This window comes from Nannospalax galili, unplaced genomic scaffold, assembly GCF_000622305.1.
Source record: "Nannospalax galili isolate Female #2095 unplaced genomic scaffold, S.galili_v1.0 scaffold364, whole genome shotgun sequence".
Taxonomy (NCBI): domain Eukaryota; kingdom Metazoa; phylum Chordata; class Mammalia; order Rodentia; family Spalacidae; genus Nannospalax; species Nannospalax galili.
The window spans coordinates 1,251,893-1,265,698 of NW_008352752.1; positions in this window are offsets into that span (position 1 = coordinate 1,251,893).

Sequence of the window (13,806 nt, forward strand, 5' to 3'; positions counted from 1 at the left end):
CAGCCCCAGCTGTCCTGGAACTCACTATGTAGACCAGGCTGGCCTAGAACTCACAGAGATCCACCTGCCTCTGCCGCCCAAGTGCTGGGATTAAAGGCGTGCGCTACCATGCCCGGCTTTATTTATTCTTATTACCCTCCTTTATTTGGGTAGAAACTAAGGCTCAGAGATGGTATGTAATCTGTTCAACCTCACAGAGCTAGCAGGTGAAGTCTGTGCTCTCAGTGACTCCACGGCCACCTTTCTTTGTCTTACATTGTACAGGTTCAGTGAGTTCAGGAGGCTGGGCAGAAGCAAATGTCTCCTTTCTTCAAAATGCCTTCAGATTACAAAGTGAAACGGCCCACAGCCTAAGGAGAAGTGTGGCAAGCCACCTGTTGGATTCTTGCAATGTATGAAGCCACTCTGCAATCCCTACAGGTGGTCCAGAGGGCTTGGGAGGGGGAGAAACAGGAGCAGAGAGGAGTTTAGCCCTCCTGATGAGGATAATCATGACTAAGCCTGTAATAATTACCACTCAGATCTTAAGGAAAGGCGTTCTCCATATGGGGAAAATGAATTCTTACATAATGCTAGGGTTTTGCCAGATATAATGTGTTATAGACTCAGGGAGGCTATATTTGTTTATGGGGAAACATTGAGGACATTTTTTTTAAAGTAGACATAAACCTACCCTCTGACCCAGCAATTCTACTCCTAGATATTTTCCCAAGAACAGTGAAAAGAGAGATCCACAGAAAAGACTTTATGAGAAAGGACAAAATGATAAAATGTAGAGTGACTATGAGTCTGTCAACGGGAAAATGGCTGGACAATCTATGTATAGTCGTGTGATGGAATACAGTAGACTGCCATAACTAGTAACAAACTACTTTAAAATAAAGACCATCATGGATGAATACAAAACACTACGCTTATGCTTGGAAAAAAACAGGCAAGCTCATCTGATTGCATGTGGGATTCCATTTATCTGAAGTTCTAGACTCGAGAGAACTAGTATTGTGAAATCAAATCAGGACACTGTTGGCCTGAGAGACGCTGCAAAAGATTGATTGAAATGAGCATAGGCCATATCCTGGGGGCTGGTGATGGGCTGTGTCTTGACGGAAGTTTGAACAACAGAGAGTTGTCAAAATTCACCAAATAATAGCTAGGGATGGATGCATTCCATTGCACACAAATTTAGCCCCAAAGGCAGGATATGACTGAAAAATAATAACTCTAATGAAGATATTATACATATGATATATATATCATACATATAATATTTAGGAGCAAAATGTTATGATCTCTGCTACTTACATAAAATTTAAAAAAACAAAATGGATTGATGTATAAGTTGATATGTGATAAGGCAAGTATATTAAAATGCCAGCTCTTAAATCTAGCTGGTACATCTACAGATGTTTGCTGTGTTAGCATTTTAATTGCTCTTTATATTTGAAATTGTTCATAAGAAAATCCGGGAAAAGTACAATGTACAAATATATTAATAGCGATGCTTTAAAAGGGGATTAAATATTTGAATTATCTACAAATCAACATCTTTGTATGGGTTAGGGATATATCTCAGGGGGAGAGAGCTTGCCTAGCATGCATGACAATCTAGGTTTAATCACCAACACCACAATAGATAGATAGATCAATAAATAAATTGTATTTTTAAAGTACTTTGTGGTGCAGAATGCTTCAATTTGTGTTTTTGAAATCACCTCCTTTATTGAAACACAGGAGGAAATAACCAAAGACATAATAACAAGTGCGACCAGAGAGACCCCTTTATATAGCATAAAATATGTCTTACCTGTAGTTCATAAATAAATTATTACTTCAAATAGTTTTTAATTAAAAACAAAAAACTGAACAGAATAAGCATCTTGGGAAAATGTGCCCATTCTTGGGGCAAGACACTGGGAACTTTTTAAGATTTATTTTTATTTCTTAATTATGGAAGAGAATATGCACATGGCCACAGATACAGAAGGAAGCCATATAAATCTTATCCCCAAAGCTCGAATCACCACCGTGAGCCACCGGAAGTGGGTGTTAGGAACAGAACAGGGTCGTCTGCAAAAGCAGTACACGCCTTTCACCACTGACCCGTCTCTCCAGCCCTGACACTGGGAATCTTTCAGACACTGACTGCTTGTCATATAAGAAATTTGAAATGCCCCTAAGTGCACAGAGACGGAAAGAAACACACTGCATCCAACCGCCAAAAGCAAACACCCCCGACAGCCGGAAATGCATTGCAGTCGTTTCTCTTTCTGAAATAGTATAGCATTGAAATGCTAAATATAACATTTCAGTGCAGTAGAAATATGCTCATGTAGATAGTCTGTTCAGTTTTTTATATATCCTAAAGATGCTATGTTATTTTAAAGGGATGTATATTCCTTTTTTATGGAAATATGAGCATCTACCTTGTTTTTGTTTTACTTTGCTTTAAAAACTAATGTTGAAAGGAAATATTTTGGGTCAAAAACTGTATTCATTATTACTTTTAGGACAAAGAATTTCTGGAAATGGAGCCAGACATAGGGGCACATGTTCTTAATCCCAGCATTCGGGAGGCAGAGGAAGGCAGATCTCTGTGAGTTCCAGGCCAGCCAGGGCTACATAGTAAGATTTGCCTCAAAATAAAATGAAATAAAGAATTTCTAAAAATGTACGTAGAGCATACCATCTTATCTGGCCTCTGGGTTATAAGAGCGCCTATGCACTCTTGACCAAGTGTCCCTATTGCTTCCAATAGATCAATGATATCAGTTAAGCATAAGTTGAAAGCCCAGCAGAGGCTTGTCAGCATTCCCAAGGTTCATGGCGCACCACAGAAGTGGCAGAGGAGATGGGAGATGGTACATGTGCATTGAGAGCGTCCCTTTCCTCCACAGTTAGATGGGCATGAAATGCAGTCTTAAGCAGGGCAGGAGCCTAACATGAGAAGGCTGAGATGGAAACAGGAGCAGTGCTCTCATCATGAGAGATGGTGCTCAAAGCCTTCCCACATGCTAGGCACATGGCGACCACAGAGTCTCTCCACCTAGGGCAGCCTCTCGGTGGTAGAAAGATGCATCTCTGGAAAAACAGTGGACATAAGAAAGTAAGGAATTCCTGTGCAACCGTAGAAAGAGGTGTGTGCTGTGGAGAGCTGCTCAGAAAGGGAGATGGATTCCAAAAGAACGTGATTAAGCTCAAAGTGTCCAGCAGGCAAGAGGATCTGGTGCAACGTGAGAAAAGATTTGTATCTATGGAATTCTCTGTCTCAGCAAAGGGCTGTGACCAGGTGGTTTGTTGGTGCTGGCAGGCACCCGCTAGGAAGAGGTGATGGGTAAATATTCAGGCATTTTGCAAACCGGTTTGGTTACTTGAAATAGGCTGTGATGAGAGTGTTTGGGGGTATGGAATCCACAAGTGCTGTGATTCAGGGTCTCTCTCTCTCTCTCTCTCTCTCTCTCTCTCTCTCTCTCTCATCGAGATCTGGTTTAGCAGCTCACCTCAAATCCAAAACTCCTCTCTGATTTTTCTCCCAAATCCAAGATCTAATATTGCCAACTATCTGTTTTAAATCCATCAGGTTCATAAGCAAATGCATCATGTTCTCTCTCTGGAATGATCTTACCTGTGCGTTCTGTATTTTCGTTAATAATGTGCCAGCTTTGCAACAAGCATTCAAACCTCAGAATCACAGTTGACACTTCACTCAATGATAAATGTAGGAAAAACAGGAGGTGGAGAGTTAGTCAAGTGGCATTAATTTCTTAACACATTGTGTCAGGCTGTGTGACAAGCCCCATATATACATTTCCTAACTCTTGAGAGAAAGTATATTTTGGTTCTGCAAAGAGAAAATTTCGGTTCAAGAAGGTTATGTTACCAAATTTCCACAGCTAATAAGTTTCAGAATTATGACTTGAATCCAGGACCTTGTGAGTACAAAGTCCACATTTAAACCAACATAACATAATTAGTTGCCAAATTCTAGCCTCTGGGACTGTTATCACTGTTTCTATGGAGATATTCCTCACGTACAATGAAGTACACATATCTTAAATGCACTTTCACCAAGGGCTGGCAATTAGACACATGCATGTAACTTGCACCTGTCAAGACACAGAACATGTCTGCACATCCTTCCTTTCTCGTTCCAATCAGATCCCCTTGTTGTAATCCATATAGCACTGCAATAACCAAAAAAAAAAAAAAAAACCTAAAATGTAGGTGGCTTGGAAACAGTAGAAACTTACTCCTCTCAGTTCTTGAGTTGTGAAGTTGAGGACCAAGGTGCCATCAGATACAGTGTCTTTCTTGCAGCAAACACACCCAGGCTGGCCTCCATCATATGGTGATCCACCTGCCTCTGCCTCAGGATTTCCTGGGATTAATGGCATGCTCCACCACAGCCATTTGGGACAATTCATTCATGTCCCTCTTGCTGTGTCCTCACATGGTAGGCAGTTTTCTGGGGCCTCTTAGTTGGAATGAAGGGCACTGAACTCAGTGGAGAGAGATCTGTCCTCTAGACCTAACATTTCCCCAGAGACCTCATTCCCTAGTGCTCTCATATGGCAGGTGATGCCACGGCAGTGTATGAATGAGGGGCACAGCATTCCATAAAGTCCGTTGACTAGAAGTTGGTAGGCATAAAATCCTATAGCAGCCACTCTTGTGGAAAGCCTTTTTAGCCCTGTGCTTTGAGAATATCCATATAACCTGTGTGTATCAGTGGTGCGTCCTACCAGTGCTGAGCTCCACTGTAGAGGTAAACCAGTGTCTGCTTTCTGTTAATGGGCATCCTGATGACCGACTGCTGTGAACAGGGACACTGAAGACAGGTACAAGCGGTTCTCTTAATATATTTCTTTTGTTTCTTTTAGAGAAAACCTAAAAGTATAAATGCTAAAGACATGGGGGAGGTGCATGCTTGCTCTTATGAAAAATGACCAGACTAATTCCCAACCTGGCTTTGCTATTTCACAGTCTTATTAACAGCATACAATGTTGTCCCACCATTCTAGTGAGTGTGTACTAATACTTCATTAATTTCATTTCTATGTTCATAATGGTGTATGTAGACAGCAAAGAAAACACAGGGGTGTATCGGAATGCCTTAAATTTCCTTTGGTAAGACCCAGCATTAGCTGTTAAAGCAAAGTCTGGAGAGGTGACCTAGTGGGTAAAGGCACTTGCCTTGCAAGCATGGGTACCTGGGTTCAAATCCCCAGAACCCGCATAAAAGCAGGTGCATAACAGAAGCATCTGTAACCCCAGAGCCCCGATCAGAGGATGAGAGGCAGAGACAGGAGAACCCCAACAGCTCCCCGGTCAACAAACCTGGTGTCCACAGCAGAAAAACAACAGAGACCCTGTCTCAAACAAGATGGGAGACAAGGACCAGCATCTAATGTTGTCCTCTGACTTCCAATCGCACACACGTGTCCACACATGTGACTACACACACACACACACACACACACACAGAAAAGATTTTTTTTTAAAGGAAAAAGTATAGTAGATTCCATAGAACTTGAGAGTTTGTGCCAATGAGTAAAAAAGCACATACTGAAATTATATATGCAGAAAGGTCTGTACACACACACACACATGCATACATAATAAATAAAAGATATATGAACAACTCCTATAGCTCAACAGCCAGACCCAGTGGAAAAAACCTGAGCAAAAGGCTTGAACAGGCACTGCACAGATGAATGCCTACAGTGACCAAAAAACACATGGCAGATGCCTTGCAGCCCTCCACCCTTCCCTGTACAGAGTCCACCATCTTTCATTTGGTACTACTGTGTGTGTAAGCACAGTTCCCCGCCCAAACTGTGTACAGCTTGAAAGCAGAATGAAGGTTAGAGGCATCTTTGCATACCCCCCACGAAGGTGTATACATATGTGGTGACTTAAGGAACTCACAAGTATTTTCAAATGGTTGACCTGATGAATTAAAAATGTCTCTCTTAAGACTTCAACGGGTCATTAATATTTTAAACACATAAAATAGCGACTAGAGAGTAATGCCTACAGAGGATGAGGAAAACAGATAATAAAAATAAGCTTTAAAAGGGGGAAAGGATAGTTCTCAAAGACAGTGAGGTGACATTTAAAACGTGATATACACGTAAAAGGAAATGGAGTTTGCAGAATAAAATGACAGAGATAATGTGGAAGGATGTTTTCCAAAAATAAGACACGTGCTCTTTTGCATGGGCAACCCATATCCCTGTGGGTAATTCTGCATCTATGAAAGCCCAGGGGAGCTTTCAGACCAAAACAGGAAGCTGTGCATATGCCCCAGGGCGGAAGTCACCACAACATGCCTCTCTGTGCGAGCTGATGTACATCCTGCTTGCCAGAAAGCTCAGATTCCTTGTCAGAAATGACACCCAGAAAGCTCAAATGGCATCATTAGTACCTCACAGTGGTGTTTGGGGTTCCAGTGATGTCATCTTGGAATTTCCAGTACACTATGAGATCTGGAACTCACAGGTGTGTAGATCTCACAGGTGTGTAGTCCCTGAAAGAAAAGTCACTCGTGGGCATTTCTGAATGACTCCTGTGAAATTCACTTGTCCCCCTGGCTTGGGGGCTACTGTTCCATATTTGCAACAGCTCTTAAAAGAATTTTCTAGAATAGAGGCTCATTCCAACCATCTTCACAAGTATTTTAAGGTAATGATGCCTACTTTCTTTCAGATGCTGAACTCAAGAGCCAGCTCCGTTCTTTTCAGGAAAAATGCCTGAATATATTCTGGTGGTCTTATTTCTGCCCCGGGTGTCAAACTAATTTGTTTAAGACATCCAACTCTCATGTCAAATCTTTTCCTTTCTTAATAAGACAAAGATGTGATGACTATGAAATGTAAAAATTCTGACTGATAGAAACAATTTTCCTGACTTTATGTTTCTAAGATCCTCAGGAGAAAAGAAAGCAACCTTCCAAATTAAGCGTGTTTCATGAGGAGAGGAGTAAGGAACAGAGTTGAAGGTGCACTCTGGGTGGGGCTCATGTAGGTGCTGGGGCCAGACGTGCAAACAGAAGTTTGAAAACAGAGAAGAAAGAAAGGACTTAGAAGACCCTTAAAAATGACATTCTAGGGTTGACACGATGGCTCAGCTGGAGCTCGCCACTAAGCCTGATGACCTGAGTTTTATCCCCAGAACCTACATGGTGGAAGGAGAGAGATGACTCCAGAGGTCTTCTGCCCTCTGAAACTTCCTCATGGCACACATTCACGCTGGTGTGCACACAAATAAATAAATGTGAAAAAGTTGGGGGGCTGTTGAGACAGGGTCTCCCCGTAGCCCCAGCTGGTCTGGAACTCACTATGTAGACCAGGCTGGCCTTGATCTCACAGAAATCCACCTGACTCTGCCTCACAAGTGCAGGGATTAAAGACATCTACCACCATGCCTGGCTGTAAAAATGTTTTTTATGATATTGTAGAAAATATGTTGCACTTAAGGGTGGATAGGAAAAAAAAAAACTTCAAGTGAAAGTTATGGTTCTGTCAGGGAAAACTTGCAGTCTGATTTTCCATCATGAAACCAATATGAAGCAGTTTGCTTATAGGCAGGTATAATTCACATAGACATCCATTCACAATTTAACTCTCAAATACGAAATAGGAAATATTCTAAACTCTCTCTACTTCCCTGCTCTAAGGGAATTCTGAAACTCTAAAGGCATTATTGGAGGACAAGCTAAATGTATTTTCTTGTGAAAAGGTCAGCATTTGTCAGTCTGAGACATGGTAAGTTTGGTTAACCTATGTTTTACATTTTTTCCTACCCCATAGTCTTACAAATATATGCAATCTCTCCTCAAAATGGTGGGTGCTCACTGGATTTGTGTTCACCTGGCTTCCAATGTAACCTATCGACTCTTCTGAGTTCCACAACTCAGCTCCCAATGCTGCCCTAAGTTCTCCTGCCTGTGATGCTCTTGACTCAGCACCTTGCCGCCACCATGTTCCAGACACTTCGGCTTTACCCTTCAGCTGGTTCACAAATGAGTCACCACCAAATACCTTGAGCCAGTGCAGTGGAGCCCATCCACACATGCTTATCCCAATATTCCCTATGGGGGAAGGCTAGGAACAGCTCTCTGGGATTCTGGGTTTGCCTCTGTGTTACAAGTATACGTTTCCTGGAAGATGTCTCCTGGTAACTTTAAATTGAGGGCAGGAGGGTGCTTGGTGGAGATGAAGAGCACTGCCTCAAAGTGGGAAGCTGTTGAAGAAGCAGATGGACAGTGTGCAGGGTGGATCACCTGCTGCTTTAGAAGAGAGCTAGCAACGTTCATTCCACTGAAGCTGCAGTTCCTTCCGCTACACTTTGACAACGGTGGGAGACAGAAAAAGATCCAGTACCAACCTAAAGAAATGAACATGCAGGGGATGGAGAGATGGCTTAGCAGTTAAGAGCACTGGCTGCTCTTACAAAGGACTGAGGTTTGGTTCCCAACATCCTTATGGCAGCTAACAACCATCCATAGCTCCAGTTCCAGAGGATTCAGTGCCTTCTTCTGGCCTTCTTGGGCACTAAAGGCATGTGGTGTATTTACATACATGCAGGTAAGGCAGTCATACACATAAAAATAAATTTTAAAAGATTCACAAAATGGTAGTGAAGTGTACAAAAACATTGTTTTCCTGGAATACCTTGCTCAATGAGAATTTCCCATTTTACTTTTCATATGTGAATCCAACTGTTTTTATGGCCATCCTTTTGGTCTTAAAATGGAGTATAAACATCTCTTTATATACCTTAAAGCAAACCATACACAGATGATAAGCAGAACTTCTTTAAAACAATTAACCGTACTTGAAGTGACTCTTCAGAAATATTATTCTCCAGCTGAGGGTGAATATCTGAAACACACACACACACACGCACACACACACACACACACACACACACACCGCCTCTTCACACCAGACCCTAAGCAATAGTACAGACAGAGGAAAGGAGAGGTGGAAACAGCAGACTGTCTGCGTCCTTGGGGTGGACATGTGTCCTCCAAACTGCTCTGGAGATGTAACTTGTCTTTTAAGTTTTCCCAGTGAAGAGCACAAACGAGAAGAAAGAGCTCATGGCCAGCACTGGGAGTCAACAGTCCAAAGTTCTAGAGTGACATCAAGGTCAAAAGAGATTGATTCTGGTTCTCACAGTCTCTGTCCCTTCTAATGTACGGTGACTGGGTTTTTGGAATGTCTGCTGGGTGCTCCTCTGTTCCCCATTACTGCCCTCACATGGAAACACGGGCTCAGACTCTTCAGCAGATTTCATGCATCCCTATGAAGGATATACGCATGTTATTTTTTAGACCTGGCATTAAAAAATATTTTATTTATTGTTTTTATTTTATGTGTATGAGTGTATTACTGGCATGTATGTGAGTGCACCTGTGTCGTGCAATGCTGCGGAGGTCTGAAGAGGGCTTCAGATTCCCCTGGAACTGGATGGAGTTAAGGACAGTTCATAGCTGCCATGTGGATGCTCGGAATTGAACCCGAGTCCTCTGCAAGAGCACTCAGGGCTCTTAATTGCTGAGCCATCTCTCTAGCCCCAAGACCTGGCAGTTTTTCAATCCTCAAGAAGAGCCTATTATTTGAAGGACTTTCCTGGTTTATCTATGCCTACATTCTAATTCTGACATTTGGAGCTTTTCTAAAGCCCAAACACCAGAACAGGAATCCATTTAGAAGCAATGGATGACTTTGCTACACTGGAACCTGGGCCTTTTGCATTTTGTCTCCCATCTCCTTTCAGCTCCTCTGTCTGGGTACCTATCCATTTCCAACTCGAAGTTTTCTGGGTTGTTAAATCTTCTTAAGCCCTTTCGTATCCATTCTTTAAGATGCTTAGTTTACCATCTTAAATTTTCCCTCCAGGGTTTTATTTGTGCATAATTCTTTGACACGCCAGGCGGCAGCCTCTGAAACAGTTGTTGGGGTTTCTGTAGCCCACAAACCATCCCAAGGAATATAAAGAATATGGGGAACTTGGGAGCATCATGAAGGATGTGGTGCCTGGGGGTGACATGCACTGTTCATTTAGTGAATCGGCACCTTGGACAAAAAGACTGTAAGGAAGGTGGTCCTGGTGGTGTGGAACACAGAAATAGGATGCAGATTCAGTCTGCTTCAGCACTATTTGGTGCAGTCAGCACTCTCTAAATTTTAGACTCTGGTTTAAAATTAATAACCTAGAAGACATTTTTAGTCAGTGTTTACAGAATCTGAACATGCTATTTAGATCAGAGGGCTGTAACAGAAGCCACAGCACTGAGGGGAGCTTCCGGTAAGAACAGGGCTTATTTGGTTTTGGGAGTCTAGAATGTTCTCCATGCTTCTTGCTAGAGTTTCCAGGGATCTCAGTTCTGATATGTACTCTTCTAAACTCTGTGCTTCATAAACAAATCCGTAAAGATATATTCTTAAATATTTCATTTATTATTTTTATTTTATGTGTGTGAGTGTATTGCCTATATGTATGTGAGTGCACCCATGTGCAATGCCTGTGGAGGTCATTGGATTCTCCTGGATCTGGAGTTACAGATGGTTGTTAGCCAGCCACCATGTGGGTGCTGGGAATCAAAGCCAGGTCCTCTGTAAAAGCAGCCAGTGCTCTTTACCACTGAGCCATCTCTCCAGCCCACCCCCCCCATAAAGATATTTCTAAGATCTAAATATAAGAAGCAGGTGAAAAAGACCCATGCATTATTACAGTGTTAACAATAGAACTATCCATTAGATACAGCTACAGGGTGCCAACCAGGGCACGGCCTCGGGCTACCACAACGCTACAACTCGAGTACCATTTTCTTTATTTTACAGGTCAAAGTCCTGGCTGAAAATAGATGTTACCTCAACTCCCAAACCTGTATTTTTTGACCCCTTTGCTACACTGCCTGGGTCTGTCATAACGTAAGTATGCTCTAAGAAGATGTAATATCCTCATATGTGTCACGCAGTACCAGTAACAAGGCTGCCAGAAGAGCCTTAACTCGCTCTATTCATACCACCCCAAAGAAGCAATGCCTTAAAGCAGAGTGAATGGCTCTGCCACCCTTTGAGACTTTAAGTGTCTTTATGCTGTGGGAACTGCTGCAGTCACACTTCACAACCCGTGGTTTACAGTCCCAAGAACTCACGATATGGGCCAGTGTTAATGGAAGCTACTCCTATCTACTTCTGAGTGTGAGAAGAAAGAGCCTTGAGAAAAAAAATAGGAAGCAAAAGACCTGCTTCAAGGATGATGAAGGCCTGCTTGTATGGCCACAATCACAAAGAAACGTTGGCTTACTGAGAGCACTTTAGAACGAGTCCCTTTATCTGCTCCTCAGACGATATCTGTGTGCTGAATTCTCCAAAGGAAAAGATCACCACAAGTTAAAGACATTGGTTTCTATTTTCCATGGCTATTGTCCTGAAGTGAGATATCAATTGAAGGTCAAAAGTTAAGATTCCTGAAGCAGAAAACTTAGACAATGTGCTCAGTACTCCGGGAACACCGATCCAATTCTCAGAAGATGACATCTCATAGTTTAGGGGTTATTGTTTTCTGATACATTGCTATGAAAAAAATATTATTTGTTGGTCTTCTCTGAAATAGAAGTAACTTATCATTATTCAGACGTGAGATTGCTTTTACTAACAAGTTTATGATTTGGGCAGCAATAAGCAATTACAAGTTATCAATAATTGCTTTGTTAAGCAAACAGATTTCAGCAATTTCTCTCCAGCAAAATATTGCTTTCATGACATCCACCCTATAAGTTGAAAAGAGGAATTAATCTGTTGTTGAGGCAACAGGATTGGTCTCATCTATAGATTAGGGGAACTATTTTGCTCATCTCAATGGGTTCTTGAATTTTCTGCAATTTCCTCTCTCCACAGGCCTGAGCTGAGGCAGATACCTTTCTACCTAGGAATTCAAATAGAAGCCACAACAGCCTCTGTCAGCTGAAAGGAGATTAGGCAACATACCTGTGATCCACACCTTCAGGAGGGAGCAGATGGGGTGTGTTAGGGTGAGAGAGGAGAAGCAGAACTTGGTGGCCATCCAAGCCCCCGAGACATGGGACCAGGATGTAGAGCCAGAGCCATGGAGCCAGACGGCCTCCACCCATTTCTGCTTCAAATTCTGTTTTAGAGACAATGAAAACCTATCCTTGGGATCCCCTTTTAGTACTTTCATTCTTCTCTGCCCTAAGGTAATCTAAATGGATTGGTGCATATAATTCTGACTTGCTTTATTTTGGTTTGGTTTTTAATCACTGATTTATACCATTTAGTTTTAAATCTACTCCATTTTAACCTGGAGGGGACACTTTGAAGATCTCAGCAGCTCCTAAGGACAATTTGGTAGAAAAATCCATGGTGGGTTTTATAACTCCAATCAGTGTATATCTAAAGAGACTGCTAAAGAGTCATGTGAATTATTTCTAATGAGGCCAGGGCTTTGACCAATTAATACATACTTCGCAGCTGCTAACACAATGCAGGAAAGTCCTTCAAAGACTTCTAATATATAGCTAAGCATGGTATGTGTGAGTGTGCGTGCATGCGTGCGTGCGTGTGTGCGTGTGTGTGTTTTCACATGCTCACAGGCACACATATCCCTTGGGTTAGAAGCAGGAATAAGAATGAAAATCAAAACTAATAGACAAAGTATGCAAGGCCTCAGTATTGTTTTCCATCTGAATCTTAAAGAAGGGGTTGAGTGGATTTTGTTCTATGTAAAATGATTTGCTCGTGAATAGTGAAAGACAGAAAGGCGACTTCTGTATCTAAAGCCCCTTCCAACCCAAAAGAGATTTATGATCCATTCAAACTTTTAAATCATTTCAGACCACACAAAAAGAATACCTTTAGGTATCATTCTTTTTTAAAAAATTTTATCAAACTTTTGTACATTTCATACAACGGTTCTTAATCAAATTTAGGCCCCCATGCGTGCGTGCGTGTGTGCGTGTGTGTGTTTTCACATGCTCACAGGCACACATATCCCTTGGGTTAGAAGCAGGAATAAGAATGAAAATCAAAACTAATAGACAAAGTATGCAAGGCCTCAGTATTGTTTTCCATCTGAATCTTAAAGAAGGGGTTGAGTGGATTTTGTTCTATGTAAAATGATTTGCTCGTGAATAGTGAAAGACAGAAAGGCGACTTCTGTATCTAAAGCCCCTTCCAACCCAAAAGAGATTTATGATCCATTCAAACTTTTAAATCATTTCAGACCACACAAAAAGAATACCTTTAGGTATCATTCTTTTTTAAAAAATTTTATCAAACTTTTGTACATTTCATACAACGGTTCTTAATCAAATTTAGGCCCCCTCCCTCATCTGTGCCCCCTCCAATAGACCTCATGTATCCTGGCATACATGTTAAGTCTGATCCAGTTAAGCATTTGTACCCAGATGTCCTTTGGTGCAAATTAATCCACTGGACTCTAGTCAGCCCACCTAGAGATCATTGGTAAGTCTACTCTCCCTCACCCAGCAGTAATCAGTCTCCAATAGTTCCCGGACTAGGGCTGACCTCAGACAACCAGCTATAATTTTATTAAAATAAATAACTGATCAAAAGTAGAACGACAGTTAACACTAGATTTGTTAGTAAGAAATTGTTTATGGCATTTGAAGGAATAAGTATCTAAGAAATACTTTACATAGGTCTCCATACCTGTCACAAATATCAAAATGCCATGAGAAAAGTCTGTAGGCGAATGCAATCTAGAGAAATATAAATCAGTAAAGAATAAAAAAATTATGTAATTGAAATGTGC